The sequence below is a fragment of the Octopus sinensis genome, linkage group LG9 (genome assembly GCF_006345805.1).
Source record: "Octopus sinensis linkage group LG9, ASM634580v1, whole genome shotgun sequence".
NCBI lineage: Eukaryota > Metazoa > Mollusca > Cephalopoda > Octopoda > Octopodidae > Octopus > Octopus sinensis.
In genome coordinates, this window is record NC_043005.1 from 91,253,589 (window position 1) to 91,268,257 (window position 14,669).

Consider the following 14,669-nt stretch of genomic DNA (forward strand, 5'->3'; position numbering starts at 1 on the left):
CATTTCTTAGCCACTATTGTTCCCTGTCAGAGCTCCCAGCTGTAGGTTAATCAGCATATAAATCGAGATCAGCTGCGAATATGGCAAGTCTTAGCACCCGATCCGAGCCAGGGTTACGCTGATATTGTGAGATGCAACATGGTGGAAGTGAATTATTTTGGCAGATATGTTTATTGAATCGATGGTAAGTACATCATTGGACGCTGAGCGGATGAGCAGACAACAAACCGTCAATGGCCAGGATGAACTAGTTGAGTTGGCGTACTGCAGCTATCATCTGTAGTCATGACGTATGCAGATGAAACTATGCAGCTATCCAAAGAACAATATGATTTACTGCCCCGGGCAAGTCGTCCGGTCGGATAATGATATATATATCCGGCCGGAGCAATGTTTCCCCATTCTTTATCTGTAGCGCCTCTGGCATTCTCACCGCCGTTGCCGGACAAATTTCGTCTGCTATTTCATAGTTGTGTATTTAAATACAGTACGTCCATAAGATATGTCATCTCCAGACGAATAATGCATTTAATTTGCCTTTTCGCGATGTATGATACACAGATAAATAAATGAGTAAAGGTGTAGAAACTGAACCGGTGTGTTAAAACAGAATGACTCTCCCCAGACACCACAAAATATGCTTCAACACACGAATTCACATAAAGAATCTTGCAAACCAAATACAAAAACGAAATATAATAATAATGTTTCCTGGTTAATATTATTTTTCTCAGGTTTTGTTGGAACTCTTGGAGCCTTGCATGCGTAGCGGGCTTGCTACTTGCAGCCTACGGTACAATACTGTTTGTTCTTTTCAACTACCTTAAATTTTTCTGGTTGTTCTAACTGTGCCAAGGAGGCAAACCTTTTGTAACAGTTCTACTGGACACTCTATTCCGATTTCTTTTATATTCTTCTTGATGCCTTCTGATACTGTTCCCAAGGACCCAACAATAATTGGCACCATCTTCACCTTCTTCATTTCCCATAGCCGGGCTATTTCGTCCTTAAGAGGATTGTATATGTCTATTGTAACGCCTTCTTTCTTGGCTGTTCGTGGGTCAAAAGGGCACGCAACACCACTTACATAGCACGTGTGGTTCACCTTTCCATAACCACTAGGTCTGACTTGTTATGCTCTAGCACCTGAGCTGTTTGGATTGAGAAATCCCACAGGATTTTGCAGATCTCAGACTCCGCCACTCTCTATGGTTCGTGCTCACACCACGTCTTGCCATTCTCTAGACCCCACTTTTCACATAGTTTCCAATGTATCACTTTCGCTACTTCATTGTGTCACAACAACGTATGGGTTTTGGGCAAGTCTAACGCATTCATTCTCGATATGAGCAATGGTTTCGTCCACTCTATAACATATGCGGCACAGTAGAGACACTTGCTCATTCCTAAGGTTGGCCCTCCAGTTTGTGGCTAGAGCTTGGTCTTGCACTGCCCGTATGGGGAACGGAAAGAACTGAAAGAGAAAGCATGAAATATTTTAATAATAATTATTATTATTATCCTTTCTTCTATAGGCACAAGGCCTGAAATTTTGCGGGAAGGAGTAAGTCGATTACATCGATCATAGTACTCGACTGGTACTTATTTCATCGACCCCGAAAGGATGAAAGGCAAAGTCGGCGCATGTTAAGCTAGAAGAAACGGGCTATAATGAGCTTTACCGTGGCGGCTATGCCGGGATGCGACAAGGAATGAAGAGCATCGAAAACGGTACGCTGATGATGATGTGAAACAAGCGGTCTAGGTGAGCCGGTAGAGATGTCACAAAGGATACGTCCTTCAGCAGACGGAAGGGGTAAGTATTCAAATCTGCAACGGGAAGAAGTGTCCAAAGAGTCCAAAGGAGGTTGGCCAGTGGCGATAGCAGCCAATCAATGTGTGCAGGAGACGAAAGTGAACACACAGGAAGTCTGGATAATGCATCAGCAGGTATGTTTGCAGATCCGGCTATATGACGAATGTCGCTGGTATATTGCGAGATGAAATCCAAGTGCCTGTATGTCCTCGGCGAGTATTTATCAGGCTTGGATTGAAGAGCGAATGTAAGAGGTTTATGATCTGTGAATACCGAGAACTCCCGACCTACTAGGAGATGACGGAAGTGTCTCACAGCAAGATAAACTGTTAAGAGCTATCTGTCAAAAGTACTGTAACGCTCTTCTGCTGGCTTGAGTTGACGTGAGAAAAAGGTAAGTGGTTGAGATTTCTGGTTGATGATGAGCTCTAAAACGGGGCCGACAGCGATCGTGGACGCGTCGACGGTTAGGGATAGTTTCACGTTTGCAGCAGGATGACTGAGAAAAGAAACTTTAGCTGATTCAGACTTTACGGCTTGCAAGGTGTCAACAGAAAGGGAAATAGATGCGTCTTTCTTCTTCGTGAATTTCAAAAGTTGTGTCAGGAGAGATAACAGTTCGGGATAAAAGTTCTGTAAAAATTTATTAACCCCCAAAAGTGACGTACTTGTTTCAATGAAGTAGGGGGTACAATTTTCTGAATAGCATCGACTTTAGATGGGAGGGGTCGAATTCCCTCTGCGTCTATAAGATGTCCAAGGAATTCCAATGAAGTTTTACCGAATACACATTTAGCTGGCTTGATATTTACATGATACACTCGCAGACGTTGAAACTACTGAGATAGATATTGATGATGATGTTCAACTGTATCGCTGGCTACTAGGAGGTCATCTACATAAGCAAAACAAAATTCTGTCCGTATACGACTTCATCGATGAAGCGCTGAAATGTACTGGCAGCATTTCTCAGACCAAAAAGCCTAGACAGGAATTGGAATGAACAAAACGGGGTGGTTACGGCAGTTTTAGTTATATCTTCCGGGTTCATCGGGATTTGGTGCTACGCACGTACTAGATCCACTTTGTGCGACCATGGAGAACATAAGAGAAATCCTTTAAGTAGGGTATAGGATAACGATCGGGCATGGTGATAGTATTAAGTCTCCCGTAATCACCAACAGGTCTAAAATCCGCTTCACTCTTCCGAGCTAAGTGTAGCGGAGATGCCCAAGGGCTAGTAGAAGGACGTATAAGACCGAGCTGGAGCATGTGCTTGAATTCAGCGTGGGCTTTCTTGAGCCTGTCTGGCGCTAATCTACAGGGACGAGAGAAAACGGGTGGGCTAGTTGTTGTAATAAAATGTTGAGTCGAGTGGACTGTCTGGGTAGGCTTAAATGAGAGATCTGTTAACTCGGGAATCGAGGCAAGAAGAGTATGGAACTGGTTACTGGCAGCAGCTACGAAAAATGATGGGCTGAGGATAGCAGTGATAGATTCACATGTAGGCGTAGATAAAGATGTGGTAGTGTCCACAAGTCTCTGTTTCCTGACGTCTACCAAGAGCGAAAAGTGGTGTAAGAAGTCGGCCCCAAGGATAGGATGAGGCAGGTCGGCGATGACAAAAATCCATTTAAAACCTCGACGCAAGGTAAGGTCTAGCGTTAAGGATGTCTGACCGTAGGTTTTGATGGGAGACTGATTCACTTCATATAAGGAAATACTGGATAACTGTGGCTTATTAGAGCTGAACCGTGATGGAAAAATACTGCAGCTTGATCCTGTATCGACCATGAACGACCTGTTTGAGACTAGGTCCCTAATGAAGAAGAACGATTAGCCGAAACGTTGTGAGAGAGGTCTGACGTGCCCAGGCCCTCCAGGTTCAGTTTTCCGACATTTTAAAAACAGAAGGCTTGTTACATTGACGTGCCTTGTCATGAACACGTGCGTGGTACCAACACACCGAAGAATTATTGATTGAAAAACTGTTACGTCGTTGAGAAGAGAAAGAACGGCTTCGAGAACGCCGTCTAACACAACAGAATTGAGCTATTTGGCGCGTTAAACCATCGATAGCCTTCAACATAGCATCTCCATTTTTATTATCAGGCTGTTGTTATGAAGACGATGAAGCAATAACCGAATCAGCCGCGGTGGGTCTGTGAGAGAATTCCATTATCCTATCTGCAGATGAAGTGATTTGATTTTATAGTGTTGGTGTCAGCCATATTCGCCAATATCGTCTGTACATTAGTTGGTAAGCGGGAAAAAAAATAATCTTTTTACGAAGAAGCTGTCCGCATATGTATCGTCACTGAGTTCTCTGATCCGCCTAAGAAATTCCGAAGGAGTTCTTTCACCTAGGTTTTCATCCTGTAATAAAGCACGGAAACGGCTTTCTGCTAATCAAAAATTCCTGCGTAGTATTTCTGTTTTCAAAGAATCGTAGGTCATGCCTTGTGGAAAGTCTGTGATGAAAGCTTTAACGGTGTCTGCTAAAATGGCGGGAATGCCACTAATAAGCACGTGTAGCATTTGTTGAGTGGCTTATATACCATGTGCTGTGAAGTAAGAATCAAGCTGTGCAAACCATAGCTTAGCATCGCCAGAATAAGCTGGTATGGAAGTGTTACTCGTGATTATGACAAAAAACAGGCGTGATCAGTTGACTTTTTCCTTTGACGCGAAAGACACGAAATTATTTCAAAACTAGAATATCAGAGGTGCTGGTGGAGCAAAGTAGAAATTACCTTGAAGAGTGTAGTTTGGCGTCGATTTACCACGTGCTGTGGGTTGCGTATTCAAAAATCGGGTTCACTATTTTGTAGCGACTATCGTGCTCTGACGTTGGGGTTACCATTTTATAGTGATGTCAATAAGTGACATCCTATAATTTTTATAATTGCATGCGAGAAAGAGGGGTCACCATTTTGTACGTAAACGACAAGAAACTAAGCAATTTGTAAGACGTTCGTAATAAGTCATAACATATAAGGTTAATTGAGGGAAAAGCTTGTAACATCACATGAACATATTTTGCAACTACTCGAAGCAAATGAGGCGAACGTCCGCGTGTGCGGCTGTGCATGCGAGCGGCATGACTCAATGCATGTCTAGGAACCGACAGCAAGAGTGATTTCTTTATTTGCCTATAAAGGCCTTATAAAGATATAAATAAACACAAAGGTGGATCGGGGTCAAACAATGGATATGCATTACAGGGGAGGGGGGTTCATGCGTCTGTGATTACGAATGTAGAGTTAAAATGACAGAAATGTTATGTAATTAAAAATTAATTATATATAATTAGGAATTTTACAAAATTTTCTTCCGGGTTTCATTTCAACCCGCCGACTTTAGACCTTTGTTTAACTTCTTTTTAGGGGAAGTAGGATCGCTTCCTTCCTTCTTCTCCCTTGACCGGCTAGACCAGCACGGTCCCATTCATTCTCAACTTTCTTATCACGCTTATCTATCTTTTCTCATATACACTTTGGGGCAGGCACTTCCTCTCCAGACGGATTTTCCTTACGAGTTGAACCAACTTTCCAACCCCTGTTCGGAGATGAAGTGACCTGTTTCAATCCCTTTTGCGCGCGTCCTCCACACTGTCTCTTTCATTATGGCAACTACGCAGAAGAAAGCAGCCTTCCTTTCCTTGTTAAAGGAGGGAGGCGGTACAATCTTAACTATGGACTCAGTCGAGAGCCCTACTCTTTCCCCATCCGACATGTCACCAGGCCCCTCAATTCCAAACAATGTACGAAGTCGTGCGCGACAGTTTCACTGACGTACCCGCACCTCGGATATGTGGGAGGGGGTGTTGTAACCGTACCTTGATAACTTCTCTCGAACTGGTAAGGCCGAACGACAGCACAACCAGGCCAAGGATTTCTGGAAATTATCCAAATACCTCGGCCCGAATGTCCTCTCGAACAGGCTGGCTAGTTGTTCGTTATCCAAGTCCATTGACTCTCCCAGGTCGTCGTCAGACTTAAACTCTACCAACCCTCTATAGAAATCCGCAGTGATAACCTCACTGCCGGTATTGCTCGCCCGAGGGAACAGGTTGAGTGCTTATCTGCACTCTCTCTGCCATTCCTTCATCTTAGGTCTCCGCCTGATCCATGTGCCTAAGTCCCTAAGGACTCCAATTGAGGAAAAAGCTGCTTGGCTTACTACTCACCATCCAGGTAGCGCCGAAGGTGCCTCAGCCTCAACGCATACTTGCGCATCATCAGCCAAGGCATCCCCAGTCCACCTTTAGCGGTTTCTGACAGCAAATGGAGCGCCTCAGAAGTAGTGGTTTCCCCTTCCACAAAAAGCTAAAAAGGATCCTTTCCAACCTGTTCAACCACAAACCGGGGCAATGTAGGACGGTTAGACGGTAGGTTATCACAGATGCTATAAACACCTGTGTAACCGCGGCCCTCCCTAGCAAGGATACCGACCTCCCAGACCAGGTCTGGATTTTGCCCGTCACCTTACTACCTCGCTCCAGTTTTTCTCCACCTGGAAGTCTAATGTAAACTAGACCCTGAGCAATTTAACCGGGCCCTCCGTCCAACGTCCGACGACGCTATTGGAAGGCATCGACTTGCCACACCAGGTGCCGAGCTGAAAACCGACTGATTTTCCTGGTTAATTTTTGCCCCTGCCACTGCTTCGTATTCTTGGATGGCGTCTTCTACACAAGGTAGCTGCCCTTCATCAGTCACGATGATGGTGACATCATCCGCATATACCGTTACACTTCTGCCATAACATAGATCACGTGGGTCTCCCCCAACGTCCCCAATCTCCGCAGTAGCGGCTCAAGAGCCAGTACATATAGGAGCGGGGACAGGGGACGGCCCTAAGGAACTGAACTGAACGGGCACGAGAAGAACTTGTTCACCCGGACAGCAGATTCGATGTTACAATACAAAGCTTCGATCCAGCTACGAAAGGTCGGGCCCAGTCCGCCACCAGATACCGACGGTCAACCCTATCGAATGTCTTAGACTGGTCTCTATGGTGTAGCAAATGAGATGAGGTTGTCGAATATCGTCCTTCATGGGATGGCGCATGTCTGCACCTCTCCTACCAGGTTTCCAACGACAATCTTCATTCTCTTCGCTAACACCTTGGCCAAAATCTTTAACTCTGTGTTTAGCAGAGTTATGGACCTAAAATTACTTACGTTATCCCCCTTGCTCGGGTCCTTTCTGATCAGTGTCACAACTCCTCGGTTCGCAGATTTGGGAATTCACCTATTCTGATGCCAATTCGCGTAAACACTGGCCAGTATGTTCCCGAACAAGTCTGGCATACATTTATAAAATTCGTAAGGTAGACCATCCAGTCCCAGCGACTTGTCTCCGGGATACTCGGAAAGTACCTCTGTGACCTCCTCAGCCGTGATCGACCCTTCACAGCGCTCATCATCTCGTGCCGAAAGACGCGGGCCGCTGGCCAGGAAATCCCGTAAGGCATCCCCATGGTCAAATGTCCCGCCCCCTCCGAACAACGCAGAAAAGTGCTCGTGAAATACCTTTCATATTTCCTCTTGTCCTTCGATTGCCTGTCCATGTTCCTTTGTCACAGACCTAATCGTAGCATCCACGCCACGTTGGGTTTCTACCGAGCGAACCCACCTGGCAACGTTGATACTTTCGCGACCCAATGCACGTACTTGAGCCCGAACTTTGCATCCTTCGTGTTTGGTATTGAGGTGTCGGTCTAAGGCCGATCTCGCCACCAAAACTTGGGATGCAGAGCCCACCCTCAGCGCCTCTTCTAATGCCTTAACTAAGCCCCTTTCTACTCTATTCTTCTCTAAACTTAACTGTTTACTAAATCTAATTGACTCAGTACGAATAGCTCTTTTGGGGGCACCCCACCACCGGTTATTTAACACAGTGCCGGTTAGTGCCCTCATAATTAACATCTTAATCTGGCTACAGTATGCTTTGCGATCCAGTAAGGATTTGTTCAACTTCCAATAGCCAGATCCCTGTCTATGAGCCTTATCTGTTTGCAACCTACACGTCACTAATTTGTGATCCGTGTAGGGTACATAGGTAAATTGTGGACAACTTACACTAGACTTATCTCTCGCATTAACTATGATCCTACCGACAGACAAGAGTGGCACGAAATTAGAAATGTGTTCCTGTATATAAGGGATGAACCGAAAGTCCCTGACTTCCATGTCATCCGGAAGTTAATTGGAAGTTTCTAGAATGTTCGAGAATTTTCGAGAAGGTCGAGGGAGATTACTCTCGTTATATTCCTTTTTCGTTTTGTTCTCCCGCTTGACCGCCAGGGGTCACTACAGTGTCATACCACCACGTGGTACGTCTGAGACTTGCCGAAGGTACCACGCAGCGAGATTAAACCGGGGCCCACTTGGCTGAGTAGCAAACTTCTTATCACTCAGTCACGCTTGTGCCTATCCTAAACGGAAAAAAATATATAACAAGGTATATAAAATTATAGTTTAACTTCAGGTCACCAAAACCAAAAAAAAAAGAAAAAAACAGTCTAACAAGTGGGCAAAAATGTGTAGAGAATTAATATGGAAACAAAAATTTGCGCAAATGGGAAGTGGGGAGGTCATTTTCGGAAAATTCACACGATCCGATTTTTCCCGCATAACTTTTAGGAAAACGGATATATATTAATGAAATTTTAAAGAAATACCGTTCAAATGGCATAGATTACGATTATAAAGAAATTTGTGGGGAAAATGCTTTCCGAAGGGGTGGGGGAGAGGACTGTCGGAAAATTCACACGATCCGCTTTTTTCTTTATCATGCCGTTCGAAAGGCAATGGAGAGGTTTACTTGAAATCTGTCCTTCGTTTCATTTTCGATGTCGTCACATTTGAAAACTAGTGCTCGAGAATTCTAATTTTGCTTACTATGAATGCATCAGCACTTTTCATTGTAACGATCAAAAGTCGGTTGAGTCCCTTCATTCACACGGAGTCTTACCAAACATAGTGATATGCCCTCATTGAAACAGCGATGGGAAAATGCCTCACTCTAACAATTTTGAAAATAGCACACATAGAAACATACACACACAAAACATTGAAAGACTTTGGAGGGACATAAAAGAATCAATCCAAAAGCCAGGAATTCGATTAAAATATCTGCAACAATATCTTGCAAGATATTTATTTATAACTTCTCAACATGAAGAAAGTCTGTTGCAGAAGTTCTTCATAGAGGCATTCAAATTGTACCTTCCTCTCTCGAACTCTTGTCGTCAATTAATTACCAACCAAGACGAGAGTATGTATATGTGTGATTGCGCAATTTTTTGCTTTCATATTCGTTTTCTACACATTTTTTTGCACCTAGTAGACAGTCTTTTTTTTTTTTCGCTTTGGTGACCGGGTGCTAAACTAGATCCTTAAAGTTATGAGGGGGGAAAAAACTGATCGTGTGAATTTTCCGACAATCTTTTCCCCACCCCTTCTGAAAACATTTTCCCCGCAATTTTCTTTATAATCGTAATCTATGCCGTTTGAAAAGTGTTTCTGTAAAATTTCATCAAAAGATGTCCGTTTTCCCGAAAGTTGCGAGGAAAAAAAATCGGATCGTGTGAATTTTCCGAAAGTCCTTTCCCTCCCTCCCCGTTCGTTTGCGCAAATTTTTGTTTTCATGTTCGTCTTCTACACATTTTTTAAAACACCTATGAGACTGGGGTTTTTTTTTCTGTTTTGGTAACCGGGAGTTAAATTATATATTAACCAAAAAATTAAGGAATATCTGGATTTAACGAAGGAAATGCAAAATCAAATTAATGCAAAAATTCCATTCGGGGCTTATGTAGGAAGTTGCTTTACGCCAGGTCAAACACTGGTTTAGTAAACCTTTGATCGAAGACAATCCAGCCGTGATCGCAACATCTTGTTTTTAAGATCGCTAAATTTAAATATTGTTTTTAATTCGGTTAGGATTCGATGTTTTTTTATGGCTTTAGCAGAAGTTAGCTAATTTTGGACTACGTTATTCAATGTGACATTTCTTTTTGTAAGGCAAGTAGCAGATAATTTGATATTTGCTGTTATTTCTACCTGGTCGAGAGACAACTTTGAAACAAGAGTTCCAAATCTTTTTGACAGTGACTCATTTTGGTGAACCAAAGGACCTTCGTGATCTCGTTTCTCCAAATATTTTATTAAAAGCGAAAAAAATTTATAAAATGTAATAAAATTAATATCCCATATTTTTTCTTAGTGAAGGCGTATGGGTTCTTTATTGATCCGGGTGACTTGTATTTTGCTAATGTACCTAAGTACAACGAGAACTAATAGAGTACTAGCGCATCCCGTTCTGCCTCCTACATTCTGGATGTTCCGTTGGGTGGAAAGGGCTAACTGAGTGTACCTATGCCTATTAGCTCTATTACTTAGGTGCCTAAAACCATTAGTGAGAGCGCGATAAATATTTGTTGCTCATACTAGGTTGCCAGTGACGTTTGTAATTTAGTTAGATACATCTCTTAAGGGAACATTCCTTGGTTTGGTTTGCAGTAAATGCGGATTTTTTTTCTTTTGCTTTTCAATCATTGTGCTTTTGTTACGAGTGCTACTTAGAGGATTAAACTTTGTAACTGAATAAGCAAGCATCCTGGTTTAAATTTCAGGTTGAAACTACTTCATTTATATCGTTATAAATCTATAAACGTGCGCGCTTCTCTATTTTATAGATTGTCATTAACGCTAGAATATGTGTATATACACGACTTATTATATAACAAATTCATGCACATTTTATATTTTATCAAACATTTCAATAGTAAAAGGTAGTCTTCGCAACTCTTTCATTGTGATTATAATGTAACCAAAGTTGAATTACAACCTATAGATTGGAGAGCGATAGCTTTAGAAAAATTAGTATCGAACAGTAAAGCTTACTGAATAAGACAAATATACTTATATTAGACAAATATACTTATAAGCTCCTGCATAATGTTCGTCTACCAAATTTCACTTACGGAGTGCTCATCAACACAAGGTCATTGTAGTGAATACTTGACCAAGGTGCCACGCAGTGCGTTTGAACTCGAAACCACGAAGTTGACTGCAAAACGACCTTCTTAACTACACAGTTATTTCTGCGCCTTTAGATTCTCTCTCTCTCCCTCCCCTCTCTCTCTCCTCCCCCTCCGCCCTCTCCCTGCTTCTATAGCAACCATCATTTCTATTTCTTGTTTGTTTGTTTTTATTTAATCAGAGTATATTTGTTGTAAATATTGTTGCTAGAGTCACACGATACCAGAGTGTACAGTTCTAAGTTGAAACCGCATCACTTGCATAATTATAGGTGCATGGATATCACAACGTGCACGCATCCCTTTTCTATGAAATGTCATTAAAGCTAAACTATGCGAATAAACATTGTCTTTGTAAATAGATTGATAACATTTTTTTTCTTCAAATATTATTGTGAAGCCTTAACAATGTATGAAAGGGGTTATTAAGAAGTTGTGATGGTTATACTTTCCGCAATAATGTGGAATTATAGATGAGAAAGAATCGAGAAAGAGATAAAAAAAAGAAACAAAACATGAAATTTTAAAATGATAGAGAGAAAGAAGAAGGAAAAAATGAATAAGATAAGAAATAGAGAGAGGCAGGGGATGGCATGGGGATGAAAATTAGGGCGAGAATTTGGGAGAGAACAATATAAATAAAAGGAGAACGAAAGAACGATTTAATACAAGGAAGAGAAGAGACGTAAAAATAAAATAAAGGGTAAAGAAAGAGAAAACCGCTAAGAGTGAACGAAAGTGGGTGTTGCACTTTTAGAAAGGCAGAAGGAAAAAGCAATAAGAATGAGAGAATGATAGAGAGAAAGAGTGAATGAAATAGCTAAGATGTCAGTGGTCGTTGAAGTGGTTACTTGGGAACTGTACTAACTGCTACTTTAGTTTTGATAAGATACCGTGCTTCCTTCAGATGTGTAGAAGAAGGATTCTAGTGGTCTTTTTTTAGTTTCGTCTTCACTTTCATTTTGATTGTGTATTTGGAGGTGTGTGTGTGTGTCCCACTCTCTCGTACGGCACTTCGCTCTGATTAGATCGTTTGGTGAGAAACGGTAACAACCACTCAAGGTTACACAGTTGCATAGCCTTCTTGTCTGTTTTCAAAGACAAAAATTAACGGTGTCTTATTGTAATTGAGTCTGACCAAAAGCTGACCATACCAGGAATTATAAAGGTGGGTACGTAGCGGATAACGGTTTTTCTTTATCTATTGTTTTTTTCGTCGTTTAATTAATTTTTTTTTTAAATCAACCAACTCCAAATATTCTGTTTAATTGAGTCTTAAGTTTTAAAGCTTCATTTAATTAATAAAGCAGTTCTTACAGCGTAAAAGAGGGGAGTTCATAGTTACGTACACATAGGTAACGAATACGTTTAAGTTTACCTTTATTACTCATACATTTATAATGTACGCGTGTATATGGTATGAATATATGTTCATGCAGGCTGCTGGAAAAATCATTCAACATTTACAACGTATGCAGGCAGATTGGCCATGTGTCTGTCTCCCAACGTTCTTAGTATATATTATACCTAGTACTAACCATGCAAAGGGGTTAAACATACGAAATTTTGTGTAAGGGAAAAAATATTGGATCTACATCGTAAGAGAATCTTCATTACTCAAATTATTGATTTTATTATCTTAAATAAAATAGCATGATTGATAATAACAAAAATTATTCCATTTTTCCTTAAAAAGGAAGTTAACAAAGCCTGATAATTAAATCACACATTCTGTTTATTACTTTAACATGATTTTTCGGTGATTTAATTTCAAGGAAGGTTTTTTTTTTCTTTTCTTTTCTTTTTTTTGTTTCGTTTTTGTAAGTAAAATTTCAATATGCAAAACGATATTATACGTACGATAATTTACATTTAATACGACAATGTTTACAACTGACATAAAATTTAATTGCAAACAATAGATAATTAGTTCCATGTCAAATACATGGATGCATCGTTAAGAATCGTCTTGTGACCACGTGCTTCATGGTTCGATCCCAAGGTGCGTCGATTTAAATACTGCTTTCTATTAGAATTTCTCGTTCATGAGAATTTTGTACGTCTGTATGAATATATATATATATGTATATATATATATAATGCTGTATGTATATATATATATATAATGCTTGTATAATCTGTGTGTGTATATATATATATAATGCCTGTATGTATGTATATATGTAATGCCTGTATGTATGTATATATAATGCGTGTATATATCTATATATGTGTTTGTGTGTGTGTATCAGTAGAGAATATATTAACTTCTTATAGGGATGATTACATCCAAGAAAACACTGGTTCTATACCTAATATATTCATATATACATATACGCATTATTTATATATATATATATTATATATATATATATATATATATATATTATATATATATATATAGGGGTGGGGGTGTCCAGTGACAGAAGACTGCGAAGATCCATGGAATAATGAGATCAGCGGATGCCTTGTATATGTGTGTGTGTGTGTGTGTGTTTTGGTTTTCTTTCGATATAGATATTTTATTTGTCATTCCTTCCTTGTTTTGATGGCGTGTTCGGTAAAATCTGTAAAAAGATTTTTATGTATTTATGTTTTTGTTTTGATATACCTATTTCTTTATTACCCACAAGGGGCTGAACATAGAGGGGACAAACATGGACAGACATAGGTATTAAGTCGATTATATCGACCCAAAAGGATGAAATACGGCAGACGACCGCCGACGTGCTCGATTCTGCTACCACACATGCTTTGATGATCAAGACCGACTCTCATTCTCTTGATAGCTTCCATCACCGACACACTCGCACACATACACAGACAGTCAAATACACACACAGTCATTCACACACGTACACAGTCATTCACACACACACTCAGTTATCCACACACATACACAGACATGTACATAAATCTGTTTAATGCTTAATGTATTTTTTTGCTACTTAAATTTTTATATAGTTGTTTTTTTACGAATCATCTTATTTTTAGATTTATTTTTGCACTTTTTTGCCGTTTCTTGAACCTTCATACATACATGATGGGTTTTCCGTCGGTTTCAACGATGAGCATTCAGTAGTTCGATCAAATGAATTACTCAAATTAACGTATAAGTGGCTGAGTATTCCACAAACACGTGTAACCCCTAATGTAATTCTCAGACAGAATCAGCGAGAAACATTGTATGACAAGGCTGTGCCTTTGAAATACATACATAAACGCACACAGTGCCTGTGGCTGGTGCAAAGTCCCTTCCAGAGCTAGGGTAACTTGGTGGTGGAATAATACTGTAGACAGGGCCATTAGAGCAAAGAAAGAAGCCTGGAAGAGTGGGAGTAGCAGGGAACTGTATCCTAGCCAGAAGGAAAGCTTGATCACAGCTATATATATAGCCTAGGGGGAATCAGAAAAGAAGTTTGCCAATGTTCAGTGACGTGAGGACCAGAGTACTGAAGTATTTCGGATTGCAAGACAGTGTGTGAGAGAAAATTGTGATGTCATAGGAGAGAAATGTGTCTGCATGGATGATGATGCACTTGCAGAGGGACCAGCTATCCGAGTTGACAGTACCTTGGTAGATAAAGCAATTAAGAGTATGAAGACAAGGAAAGCCCTTGGCCCATCAGGAATCACTGCAGAGATGCTCAAAATATCTGGCAGTGTCGGCTATAGCCTAGTCACCCATGTGGTTAACCAGGTGATACACGGAGAAGTCATACCCAATGACTGGTGTAGCAGCATAATAGTCAACTGCTACAAAGGTAAAGGTGACGCTTTAGATACAAATAGTTACAGAGGT

General features: G+C 40.8%; 1 protein-coding gene across 3 annotated transcripts in view; it reads left to right on the forward strand.

Annotated features, from left to right (window-relative positions):
* Positions 1-8,152: 8,152 nt before the first annotated feature.
* The window catches only part of LOC115215554 (mitochondrial glutamate carrier 1-like), a 75,165-nt gene continuing 68,648 nt past the window's right edge, over positions 8,153-14,669 (forward strand). The window contains exon 1 of one of the 3 annotated variants that reach the window (XM_036506106.1): positions 8,153-8,283. The gene's annotated coding sequence lies outside the window, so the exon portion shown is untranslated. Of the gene's footprint in view, positions 8,284-11,619; positions 12,040-14,669 lie in introns of those variants that run through there. The other 2 variants (XM_029784752.2, XM_029784751.2) reach the window with 2 other exon arrangements.